Source organism: Camelus ferus, chromosome 11 (genome assembly GCF_009834535.1).
Source record: "Camelus ferus isolate YT-003-E chromosome 11, BCGSAC_Cfer_1.0, whole genome shotgun sequence".
In the NCBI taxonomy this organism is placed as follows: Eukaryota; Metazoa; Chordata; class Mammalia; order Artiodactyla; family Camelidae; genus Camelus; species Camelus ferus.
The window spans coordinates 56,557,370-56,570,907 of NC_045706.1; the positions used below are offsets into that span (position 1 = coordinate 56,557,370).

The 13,538-nt window shown below is 39.4% G+C and overlaps 1 protein-coding gene across 11 annotated transcripts in view; it reads left to right on the plus strand.

The window, feature by feature from the left end:
• NRG3 (neuregulin 3) overlaps positions 1 to 13,538 on the plus strand; it is a 937,576-nt gene that overhangs the window by 431,609 nt on the left and 492,429 nt on the right. The gene's annotated exons all lie outside the window — the stretch shown is intronic.

Below are 13,538 nucleotides of genomic sequence, written 5' to 3' on the forward strand. Positions count from 1 at the left end.
CCAATGGGCAACCAACACTGAGAATCACTGATTATTACTGTCGCTGTAAGCCTCCTCCTTGGCTTCCAGATCCCCGGACAACTTTGGGTTTTGTTTTATCAAAAACACTTTTATCACAATGTTGGTAGAATCCAAAACAGCTACTTTATCCTCACTTCTACCATTACCAATAGATCTAAGTGACCCTGCCAAGAGGTGATGCTGTGCATCGGACAGAGCGCATTCCAGTGTGTGCCTGTATCCTCAGAATTCTGTGCAAGTCCCTATAAAGCAGGCCGGCGCTGTGTTCTGCTCCCTGTGCCCCAGCACCACTGCCACTTGTGGGCATATTTCCGTATGGCCGTATGAGCCTCTGCAGGTGCCACCATCAAGGGGCCTGTGTTGTACCAGCGGCCACCACACCCGCATTTAGCAGAGTGCTCTGTGGAGGTGTGTTTTGAACTTCCTAACTATCCTCCTCTCCCTCTCATCCTCTCTCTCTCCATTCTTTCTCCTTCATCCCGCCTTCCGTACACACTGCCTGAGTGCTCGCTCCCTGCCAAGCCTGTGCTAGGTGCTCTGGTGAAACTTGTGCATAGAGAACTTGGAACTTGGTGGAGAACTCTTGTGCTGCTGCTTTGGATTTGAAACCTAGAAGTGAAAAGTGCTTGGCTCATGGACCTTTTCATGGCTCTGGGCCCAGGAATATCTTGCCTGCCTTGGGTAGTTAGGCTTCTGGTTACTAATTTAAAATGTGCAGGCTTACCCCTCATGATGATCTAATGTCTGCATCTTTGATTAATAAACACTTTACATCCTTTATGTGGGTAGGATGTGAATTTGTATTTTATTTTTACTTAACAAATGGATTTTTTGAAGGCAATGGCTAACCGTGAATTAATATTAAGCAAGTGTGTAGCATGTTCATTTTATGTATGTATTTCATTCCTTGGTCTGTAGAAGCTGCCGGCTCATTCTCTATATGGGCAGGCACAGTAAATTGCTTTGTAGCAAACATTCTTTTATTTAAGCAGACTATCTGAGGTTTGCGAATATGGGACAGTGAGACAATCTGGTAAGATGAGGGTTGAAATCATTGTGTGTGTGTGTGTGTGTGTGTGTGTGTTCGTTCGGTAGTCAGCCCCTCCCCAGACCTCTTGGAAGGCAGAATTCTAGAGAAGAATAAGCACTTCGTGTAACAGGGAATTTAAGCCCTTTGAGGAGAGAAGAGATTAAGAACCCGATCATGCTTCTCCAAATTCAAAGTGAAGGGGACCTGTCTGGGCAGAACAGACTGATCTTACTAAGACGCATGGCAGGAAGGGGCACCGAGCGCACCAAAGGTGGGCTCACGAGGAGAAAGTGGCAGAGGAGAGTGGTGACTCGGGCTCCATTTGCAGCCTAGAGATGATGCTGATTTGGTATTGTCACACGGTGGAGGTGGAACATTCTCTCCCGGCTTCTCTACTTGGGGGTTTTGAGTGGGAGTATAAAAAGGTCCTGTAATCTTGGGAAACTGAGCAACTAACCCCACTCATCTTCCCCCCTGGGTTGGGATTTCTGCAAACAAAGCCTCCAAATCTTGTTGGACTAGGATCCTTTTGAAGGGTTACCACTTTCCTCAATGGTGCCACCTTGTGGCAAGAAGCTGCAGTAACAACACCCGTAGCTGATAGAGTCTGGCCATCTTTTCTTCCACTGGGTGTTTGGACTAAGAAGCAGGGGTCGGGGGAAAGATTTGAGAATGAAAGGGAAAATTTGGGGCTTTCAGCCACTAATAGTAGTTGAGTGCTTGAGAACTTTCTATTCACTGTTTATGGAAGATTCTTTTGTTGGGTTTTCTGGTTTGTTCAGAACAATCCCTTTAGTTGCAGGGGAGAAAGATAATGGAAGGAGGAATTCCCTTGTAGATGTTAAACTTCCTCTAACTTCCCTACCATCAGCCTGGAGGAGCTCTGGAGAGACAGCATCAGCACTGGGAAAACATTATGAGCAACCCCTGTGAAAAACCACTGCGGGAGAGAGAGAGACAGTTTTAAACTTGCCAGTACGTGCAGTCGAAAGGCTGGAGTGGGAGGCAGCTGGTGTGGCTGGCGGGTAATCCGGGAAGGGAGCTGCTGGACTTTTGTTCTTGATTTTCCCCATCTGTGGCATAGCCTCCTGTTCATACCAGGGTGGCTCGAGCTGTAAAACTGAGGCCACCAATAAAATCGGGGCATGGCACGTGGCTGGGGGACAGGAGGAACACAGGTGAGGACTCATTAGGCAGAGGCAGTCATTCCCTCATCTTTCTTTCTCCGAACCCCCAAGATTGATGGGTCACACTGAAGAGAGTGGTTCTTCCCAAGGATGCTTTCCCATTGGAGGACTGAGGACAAAACTTGGGTCTGAGGTATGACTTGGTAGAAGGGAGTGAAATTAACTGTGGATACCTGGCACCTGGGATTTTCACTTCGAGTTCGTTTACCTCTGTTCTAATTCTTGGAGATCTGCAGGTCTGAGAATGTCTAGACTTTGTCCACCCTTGCGGGAAAATGAGCTTCACATGCCTAATGGGTGACCGAGGAGCAGCGCTATCTTTAAAGAGCATGAGTTAGAGAAAGCCGTTAGACTAAGGAAGGAAGCTGAGATGATGATCTGAAGAAACACTGGTAGTGAGAATTTAAAGACGAAATACCAGGTAGATTTGAAGGAGGTGAACCACAAGATTTATTTGCTAATGAAGGAAGAAAGCTAAGAGGGAAAGAGAAGACTCAAAGGGTCTGACGAATTTCTGGTTTGGACAGCTGGGGAGTAGCATTCACTGAACTAGCAGAAACCCAAACCAAAACAAACCAACCCATGAGAACAAAAATATCACTTCATCACTTCCTAGCTTTAAGAAGAGGAAAATTCATTTAACTTTTCTCTAGTCAGTTTTCTCATCTGTACAATGGGTGTGATAATAACAGTCCCTGCTTGGTAGAACTGACGTGAGGATTAAATCTGAGCTATCCTGGACTTGCCAGAACACATGGTCCTTTTGCATCTCGAAAAAAATCATCGAACAGCCAAGTCATTATTGACGAATCCTTTCCTTTCTTGTGTTAATGCGCTCCTTACCACATGGGTCTGGGGGTGTGTGTGTATGTATAAATATATGAGCTTTCTCTTGAATGTAGTTGAAATAATATTTCCTCTTACATGCCTTTCCACACTGCTCTAATTAGCTTTCTTTTGAGTGGGTTTGAATTCCTGGTAGTGCAATTTATTTTTTCTTCACTGTTCTATTTTATCTGAATATACTTTGATATCCTTAAATGATTAAAAAAAGCATTTTCTTAAGTTTTGTATTTGTTTTATTTATATTACTTTTATAGAAAGACAAGCCCATTTCATTATATTTATAGAACGCAGATTAAAAGGAAAAAAAAGGCACTTGCAATGACAACATCCAGGGAGAAGTGCTATTAATATTTTTGCATGCAGGCTTACAGTCTTGGCTGGAGATGTTCATTTTTATAATATTACATTTTCTCCTCCACATAAATGGTATCTCCGTTCATTTATTCTAGTGTTTCTGTAATACTTGACAGTTTTATTTATATCCTCATCCATAGTCCTTGTTGAATATTTTAACCTTATTTTTTTATTACTTAACTAGTAGTATATGGTAGCCCATTTATATATATATATATTTAAATGATATAGGGAAGGTACTAAATTTTATATTTTTATCTTATATCTAGATACCTAGTAATTAAACATTTCTGTTATATTTAATTTGAGTTGCCTTTTGCAGGCTCAAAATCATGCAATATGAAAATAATTCATCTTAGGCTTTATAGACTTCCATGATTGTTTTCTTATTTTTTTAAATATTATCGTATTGATCCAGCAGTCCAAAGCAATATTAAATGAGATAAACTATCTTTATGTTGTATCAGGGTATTAGGAATTAGTCCATTCATTTTCAGTGTAATATTTTATTTGGTGTGGATGGAAGTTTACGTATAGACCTTTTAATCAAAGCCCACCACATGGAGTGCTTTATTCCCATTAGGCTATCCATGCGGTGTATTAAACCAATAGTGCTGCCTGTATAGAAGCTCCCTCATGTTCAGAGGATAAGCTTAATCCTACTGCTTAATTGCAGTCACTAATAATGCACTTGAGATTTTAATTTAATATTCATTAGTGAAATTGGCCTGGCTTAATTTTTTATTAAAGTTCTATTACATTAGATATAGTTTACTTTTATGTCACAGAATACCTTAAAAATGCTCCATTTATTCCCCAAACTTCAGAGTGGTCTGTGTAGCGGCTGTCTTAAGGCTGCCTTGTGTTTTAAATGAAGTCACTAATAAGTGAGAGGACCAGGGTCCCCTTCAGTAGGACAATGTCGTGAAAACTTATCCAGTCTTGTCACTGTCTTTCTCTCTTCTAAAACTCAGGACATTATTGTCCATTTATTTCACTATTTTATCATATAATTGAAATATATTTCTATTTCTCTCTTCTCTAAATGTAAGTTTTTTCCCAATTGAGTGAGTTTACCAGGCCATAAATATATTCTTAGAATTTAAATGAATGTTAGCTGTATTTATTTGCTTATTCAAAGTACTTATGTTTTTTTTTCTTTTTAAAAACATGTTCTTTGACCTCATTTTTGTATAGTTTTGGTCAAAATAGTTAAAAGCCTTATTTTCTTTCTCTTTCTAGTAATAAAAGTACTTCCCACCATGCCTTTTTTTTTTTGGTGAGTTACATGTCATATTTTTTAAATAGGATATTACCGTGCCTCTGGTTTCCTCTTTGACCTAATTGTTATTTGGTAAAGAGATTAAAAATATAAAATAAGAGAATATTGTTCAAAATTATGTTTCAGAAGTTTGTCACTGTTGCCTGAGAGAGTGATCTATAAACAAGCAGACCATATTTACACATCTAAATGGTTAAATATGCTGATTTTGGAGTGAGTAAGGATTTTCATCAGGGGCAGATAAATAGCATTTTTTTCTAAGTGTTTCATTAAAAAGGCAATTTATGAACTCAAAGATGCGACACTCAAAATCTTTCTATTTAATTACCCTGGTTAATGACGGTGTTCACATCCTTTATGCCTTTATTTTCACAAGTCGGATGTGTTTATGATAATTTATCTCTCCTGTATTTAAAGAATGAGTTTACGGCAAAGCTGAACATTCATCTGCTACTCATTCCAAATAAAACCTTTTTGACATTGTTAATTTTGAATATAATTTTATCACTATAAGCTGCCACCATTAATTTACTCAACACCTTAATTCTATTATATTAATATTGACAGGCTTATTTAATTTTATTCATATTTGAGTGGTCTTTTCCCCACCACTTTCTGGTTTTTAGGTTTTTCTTTATACATGACTCACAGTGGAATTCTGTTTTGTTTTAATCAACTTTGTATCTGTTTAGGTGTATTCTGTGTGTTTCTCACACCTATTTTCTTCTCAGTCAGTCAAGACCATCAGTAATAATGATGTTCTAATAAAAGGTTCTCTTGGGGAAAAGATATAAAAAATAATTCTGGAATAAGGACATTGTGGCTACTACTGAAGTGAATGGAATGAGATTCACTGATAGGCAACATCTCAGAAACCACACGGACCAAGCTTCTTCCCCTTTTCCAAAACACTGCTCAGAGCTTCCCCCTGTCACTGGAGCTGAGTCATACTAAGCATAATTAAAATGGAGAGAATTCATATAAAGAAGGAGGGGCAATGTTTCATAGACAAGTAAATCATAATACTTCACTATTAATGGAGATCGTAGCTCTAAAGTTTAAGTTGATATGATTTTAAGATACAAAGATAAATTTTAAAATGCTTAATGAGATGTGTTTTATAAAGTGAATTGTCCTAATGGAAATGGTAAAGAGGTAAGAGCTGTAGGTAAAAAAGAAGGAAAGGAAGAAAGAAGGGAGGCAGAGAGGGAGGAAGGAAGGAAGGAAAAGGAAAAGAGAAAGAAAAAACAAAAATAATGTTCTGTTTTTTAAACTATATTTCTGCTTGTCAAATAGTCTTTCACTGAGCATCCATTATTTTTTGCAATCAGAGTATTTTATTTTAAAACTACTTAATCTGAATTTTGGATCTATATGAGCAATAACTAGCAGATTGTGAGTGAGCTGGAGAAAGAAATTATGTCAGTAAAATCATTTTTTACAAGGCTTTTGCATCAGATATAAATTGTTGTATCGTTTCGACACCTTTTTTTTTTTTACTTTTATCCCCCGTCAATCTGCCCTTTCTGTTGTAGAACAATAAATCTAACATTTTGGGACATTTTTAAAAGGTCATGAATATTTAGATGAAAAAGAAAAGGTTTTTATTAATAACTGTTTGTAAGCAGCAAAACTTCAGTTATCTAAATCCTCAGGCAAAGAAATAGTCCTTTGGTGTTTGGATCTACGTACCATTATTTTTAGTATGACTTATTATTAATGGTCTTTTTATCCCAGGAGATAAGAAATACAGACATTAACAATAAAATGGCATGAATGTATTTGGATATTAACGTGTTCAATGTGTATTTGTCTAATGTCACAGATGAGGATGTGTTGAGCTTGAGAGGGAAGTATTCAGCCTAAGTCTCATCGTGTCATCATAAATTCTCAATTTTGGCTTAAAATAGAGACAAAGTCTTCATAGATGCATTTGCAATTTCTTTTTTCCTCTTCTTAAACGTTTTCCCATTTTAGCTGAAGAATTCTTAGAAAATGTTTAATTGCAAAGGTCACAAGAGTGTTATTGACACTGTTTTCCTTTATGCTCTGATTCACTTTTTCGATGTCACATTACACAAACTATCCAGCAATATGTCTTATAAAATCACTTCTTTGAAGCTGTTGTTCCAAATACAAGAGTTAGTTCAGTCTTGGCAGTTTTTTTCCAATATGCCAGATTGTATTTCATTTTCCCCCATTAGTTTACCAGTTACACACACACGCACGCGCACACACACACACACACACACACACACACACGTGTACATATATAAAATAACCTTTTTGTCTTTGCTCATAGGAAATAAAAATCATATTTTTTTTTTACTTTTGTGTAAGTATTGACTTTGTTTGAAACAATTTGGTATTTTCTCATAAAACAAAAATATAAATATGCTCATCATTCCAATCTCTTTATTGTGTTAGAATTTGTAGTTTCCAGAAAGATTAGACACAGCTGCTTCGACTGCCATTCCTGTTTCCACTTGCTCATGTGATGTGGCTGCTAGGCTGATTGGCTGACATTGGATGGACAGTGTCCCCTGCCCTCCAGCTGCTGTTCTCACAAGGTCAAGAGCAAGGAAATGAATGTACTCTAACAAACAAGGAGAGGTCAGACTGAACGTTTTGAAAGTTCTTTTAGCTTGCAAATATTTCCAAATTTGATAGTTTTAATAGATGAACCCTCACATTTGCCTGCGTATTGCCTGTTCCTACAAAATCAATCAGGGTGGGAAAGTTAGTTCTGGACGTAGAAATTGCTGATCATCATCAACTTTTGTGGCTTTTAATAGTGCCATCATTTTTCTTCTGGAAAGAGTTCTCATTTAAAAGCAGATCCATAATTACATCATAATAAGAGAAAATAATTATCATAGCATTAATATAAAGCCAGAAATGATGTGTTTGTTTGCGGGAAGGAAGGCTGTGTTTGCTTCAGAAAGAAAGCAGTCTTGCTCATTTTATACCGAGATACCAAATTTTAACCCATCATTATGGCAAAGAACGGAGTTTGATAATATGTTAATGAACAGGTAGGAAAATGAGCAGAGGTGTGTGTGTGGACAGTGTAAACTGCGACAACAGAGGGCAGTGTGTTTCTGAATTAGAAACGTGCCCATCCTTTGATCCAGCACTTCCCTTTCTAGGCTTTGACCTTACGGATATCCTAGAACAATGAAAAGTAATTTTCCAATAAACATAGTCATCACTTCATTGAAACAAAAAGTTTGTTTTGGAAACAGAATTGTTCCAATTCCAACACAAGGTTGGAAATGATTCAGCAGAAGAATCATTAAATATATTATGGGACCCTCATCAATGCTAAACTAATGGGTCAAAAATAGAACAGAGAAACTTTTTAGGGAACAAAAGTGGAACATATTCTAAGATATTGTGTAATCAAAAAGAAAACCAAGGTAAACAAAGGTATATAATTATATGTATAGAAATAGAGGTTATTGGTATATGCATAAAATTATATGGAAGAATTATATCTCTAGAATTATTTACAAGAAGCTAGAAGTTTTGGTGACTAGTGGGGCAGGAAAATAGAGGATAGAATCAAAGTATGAGGCAGATTTGCTATATACCCTTGGATAACCTTTGAAATATTAATAAAATTGATTAAAAAAAGCATGTAGTAAAGCAAATATTTTGGAGACCTGATATTTCTTTAAAAATTAGTAAAGTCTGTACGACTTACATTTGTAACATTTTGGTCTCTAAGTATGATAAGAAATGGTAGAGATCATAGTAACAGGAAAGATGTAATTAATCCCTGACTCTGTCTCAGAGAATCTGGAAACCTAGCCTGATAGAGGGGCAAGAGTTGAATTTACTTAAATGGGCAATAATATATTCCCTGTCCTCACACCTCCAAGGTGGTGTCATCTTTCCAGCATCCCCACCAAATGCTGATTGAGAGGCATGTTGTAAGGTGGTGTCTCAGGAAGCATGCTCCACAGATTGCCTGCATCTAACCACTTGCGGGAGCACGTTTAAATAAATATATTGGAGCTCCATCCCATACTTGCTAAGTGGATGGACCGGGGACGGGGCTTAGAAATCTGCATTTCGCAGAAGATCCTAGGGTTATTCTTAAACCAAAGTTCTAAAACCCCTGGTATAAGGGCAGGGGACTAGAGAGGAGAAAATATAAAAAATATTTTTTAACTGCCTAGCATATGACAGGTTTTACATACCTCTATGTGCCATCACCCCCAACCACATAGCCAGGTTGGCTTTAAAGCTTCCTTTTAGAGGACAGGTAGACTGAATCTTGGGGTCTCAGTGAGTTGCCCGAGGTGATAGAACAAGTGAGTGCAAATCAGAATCGAACTGACAAATTTGTGCTTCTTCCAAGCTGACAGGAAAGAGAAATAACTATTAGTGTAGTTTTGTAGAATCAAAGCCTCAATAATCATTGCTTCATGGTGGAGGGCCACACTGTCACCACCTGCGTGTCCCTGGAGATCAAAAATTTGTCTAACAAGAGATTTTCATGTTTTACTTTACGTTCTCGTATCTTTATGCATCGCTCTGATTTATCCCTCAGAGAACATTCTGCTCAGATTAAGTTATATGATCAACCAGTACCCCACATATACTCCCGATGGCCGGCTAGCTATCCGTAATAGGGAGGGACAATAAAAACCATTGATACGTACTTCTGTATAGCAGCAGATAAACTAAAGTAAATGATGAGTATGCCAACTGCTATTCTGAATGAATAAAATGCAAGTGTCTATTGAAACACAAAATTATGGACAATGTCCAATAAATAGTTTTATGCACAGAAGTACATTCACTCACATATACATGGGTAATTTCTGGACAGTAAAGGGTTCAGAAAAATTTCCGCTAGGTACTGGTGAAGAGCTGGCCTCATGGAGATGAAGACAGATTTAGGGTGTGACTTTTCTGAAATCACTGACTTTGAAAAGTAACCATAATTCTCGGTTGTCAGTGGTACAACTGTCAGGAATTCTGTCTGGCAGGTGTATTGGAAGGGCCGCTTGGGCCGTTCAGTGTCCTTTGGACTGTCTGTGTCCAGTCACATAGATTTGGATTTGACTCTCTGCTCTGCCAATCAAATCCCTTAACCACACTGAAGTTCAATTTCTTTTCTTTAAAATAGGGATTGTTATATGATATATGATACGTACTTTATATGATACCTACTTTATTGTGATGTTACGGAGGAGAAAAAAAAAAAACCTAGAATGCTTATGAAACTGTCTATCCCCAGTGATATGTTGTACCTTCATTCCCGTTCCTTTGTCCTTTCAGAAGGCCACTTAGAAGGTTTTGCCTCTGTTACCTTTGATGACATTTCCCTGTGTCACTGGTTGTATGAAGTGACTTCAGGGAAGCTCATATTTTATTTGAATTGGATTTAGTTTTTCAGACTTTTTCATTATAATTGGTCAAAATTCTCCAGCATAAGCTTTTAGGTTAAAGAATATTCTCAGAGTGGCAATTTAAATGAATCCTAAAGTAGAATTCTATTCCTCACAAGTCTTTTTATGTAAAGTGCTTTATAGGAGGAGAAACCATACATCTGATTTGCCCCAAGTCCCCAGCTTACACTTACATAATTATTAACAGCGTCTTTGTCTCTCTCCAAAGCATATAGTTTGGAGCAGGCAGATGAGCCACCTTGCTGCGCACGCAGTTTCTCAGGACCTGGAGTCCGGCTGGTACCAAGAGTTCAGGGAAAAGCAAGGTAACTCTCTAAAAGACAGAAAGGATAGAGCCGTCCATCTGCCCGCAGAAGATGACTGTCAAAAAGCATAAGTTTGCATTTAGGTAGTAATTGGGCAAACAGAGAGTGCAGTCAAGGTCACAAGAGCCCAGGGCAGAAGGAAGCATGGGACTTGAGTCTGCAGGTTCTCGGACGCTGTGGCTTTGATGGGGCAGGGGCTGGAGGGTTCTGTTCTAAGGAGGATGGATTCAGGGTAAAGATGAGATCAGTGGGAGGGTCTTCAGCTTCTGGGTGACAAATACACTTTTGGGGAAATATGACTTTGAACATTCTGTGTATGTGTAATTACTAAACAAGACTATTTTTTTCCAGAATGTTTCATCATGGTGACAATTATTTTCCCCCAAAAAAACATTCTGCCATCCTGAAATGTAATCACGTACGTAGGGCAACATTGCTACTTGCACTGTGCTCAGTGATCCAATACATCTGTTTATCGAGTATTTCAAAGTGATGTCTGAGATGCCTGGCTTGGGTATGAGTTAGAATGTTGAGAGGTTTCTCCCACAGTCTTCTCTGTCTGAGAAGGGATTTACTGCTACTTACATCATCCTTCCATGAAGGGCCCAGAAGAGAAAAGAGCACACGATGGGTGCAAGAGGTTAAATGGAACCTGGGACGATGTTTGAAAGTAAACAGTCAGTCTGGAAATACCCTTCAAATGTCAGCGAAGTATCAACAGGCAAAGGTGAAGCTGGGTGCCTGGCCGCCCAGCTGCAGGTCACATTGCTTGTCCTCTGTTGTAGCCTGGTCAAGCTGTGTGACCAAATTAGACCCAATGGGACTTGAGCGGGAGTGACATGTGTAGTTTGGGAGCACCTTCCACATAAAAGAAAAGCCCCTTGCCTTGGAATCTCTTTATCTTTCCTCTTCCTGCACATTGGAGCCCAGAAATGGCCATGACCTTCCAATCGTGAAGATGAGAACAGTGCCTAAGGCGTGAGCATCTGGAACAGAACTGGGTCCCCTCATCAACCCAGATCATGCGTCCAAGGATTGTTATATATAAAGGAAATAAACTTCTATCTTTTAATAAAAATCACTCTATTTGGGGACCTCCTTATTAGAGCAGCTGACACCGGCCTTACCTAACGCATACTGTTTCCAGGTGCACACAGTCTTCTGCGAAAACAGCCACAAAATCCTCAGGTTGTGACCAAGTTGCTCTTTAAGTCCCCATCCAGTTTGCCTCCTTTCTCTTTCTCGGTTGCAAAAATTCTCATCAATAGCGCTGCCAACACTGAATTCTTGTTTCAAGAACGTGCGAAAGATGAAGCTAGGAAAAGCATTAGAGTGGCCCCATGTGAATTCCACTCACATATCTAAGCCAATACATTTAAAAGATTAAATGAAAATATCTCATCTACTGTTATCACACTCTGCTGTCTTCCCCAATGTGAGCTGAGAATAAGAGATGGCAGCCTTTCAACGTGCTGCCTAGCTTCCTCTGGCTTCTGGTGCTCCTGTCATTTCTATTTCCTAGCACGCTCCTGTGATAAAGCGAGAAATAATATTCTGAAATGCCAGTAGCATTCAGTATAGGATATGCTGTCCTCTACAATTAGCATATTTTTCTGATAGACCAAGTGTTTGGAATACAGCGATTTATGGGTCCAGTAAATATATAGACAGTTTCCTGGATATAAGAAGGCTATGTGGGAAGTTGACTTTGTATACTAATAAATGCCACCCCAGTTAAGGAAATTATGTATGGAGGATTCCGGTTATAAATTTCCGTTGCATTTTCTTCTGAGTTGAATTGTTTATGTGTCTGTATAAACTGCTAAGCAGAAAGTAGGCTAAGAGCATTAAAACTTTGGTTAACTCTATTTCCTCAGGTCTATATAATTTTAAACTTATTTAGGACAATAGCCCATTTGTTTTATAAATCACAGTGTTCATTGCAATATCTTTCTAGCTGAAGGCCCTAAATCACTTTATATTACCGAGCCCTGGAAGAACGCGGCGTTATAGCTTGGCTGGCAGAACATGTATCCGTGTGATATTGATCTAACCACGAAAAAGAGGGGCCGTGCTGAATGGACTCCAGGCTGGAAGGGGTGTTACCTGCAGGCTGCAGGTTTTGTCCAAACCACGTTATCGCTTGGGGAGAGGTCGGAGTTTTCCTTTTGCAGGCTTTATTTGATTGTGGTGACAGTTATGACCCTCTCTGGAATCTGCAAGATTAAGGAAGTTGTTAGTTGAGGAACGTCTGGAGGGTTGTTCTTGGACTTTGGGAGGAGCTCATTTTTCTGTAAGGAATGGGTTAAAATGGAATGCAGGCGAAATGCTCTGCCTTCTTAAGTAGAGTTTATCTACAGCTCCAGACCTGTCTGGTGGAACCCCACTGGACTCCTCTGGTGACTGGGAGTTTCAGTACTGATACCAGCGGCGTAGCTGTAGGTAGCAAGGGCAGACTGTGCTGTGAGGCAGGAGTCTTGACTGGATTCTGCTAAGACTAGGATCCCTTGGGACTTTGTCTTCTCACCTCCCAAGACCCAGGAGGAATCTCCGTCATCCAATTTGCGTGGGATCCAGGGCAGAGCCCGATGGGAGAGAATCAAATTCCTGTACAGAGGAGGCATTCGGGCTGTTCCACTGTGATTAATTGGCATTGGCTGATTGACAGAAAGTAAGGGGCAGGGTCCTGGAAAAGGTGCAGAGGAAGTCCTTGAGAGAAGGCAAGTGGTAAACATTTTGCAGTGTATACATATATCAAATCATCACATTGTACACCTTCAACTCACACTATTATAGGTCAATTATGTCTCAATAAAGCTGGAAAAAAATCTGTAAGGAAGGGAGGCATTAGTCACGTTGAGGACTAGAGAATGATGATTGAACGTGTCTTTGTCCAGTCCCTGTAGAATGCATGTTACCTAGAAGGGAAAATCAGAGCTGCTGTATCACTAGGAACATAAATTGGCTGCTAGACTCACTCCTGCTGCCAAGAATAAGGCCAAGAGGAGATGCAGATGTGTGCTCTCTGGACCTCTGCTCCTGGCAGGGATGTAGCATCTGGTCAGTTCTCATAAAGGCTTGTTAAAGGGA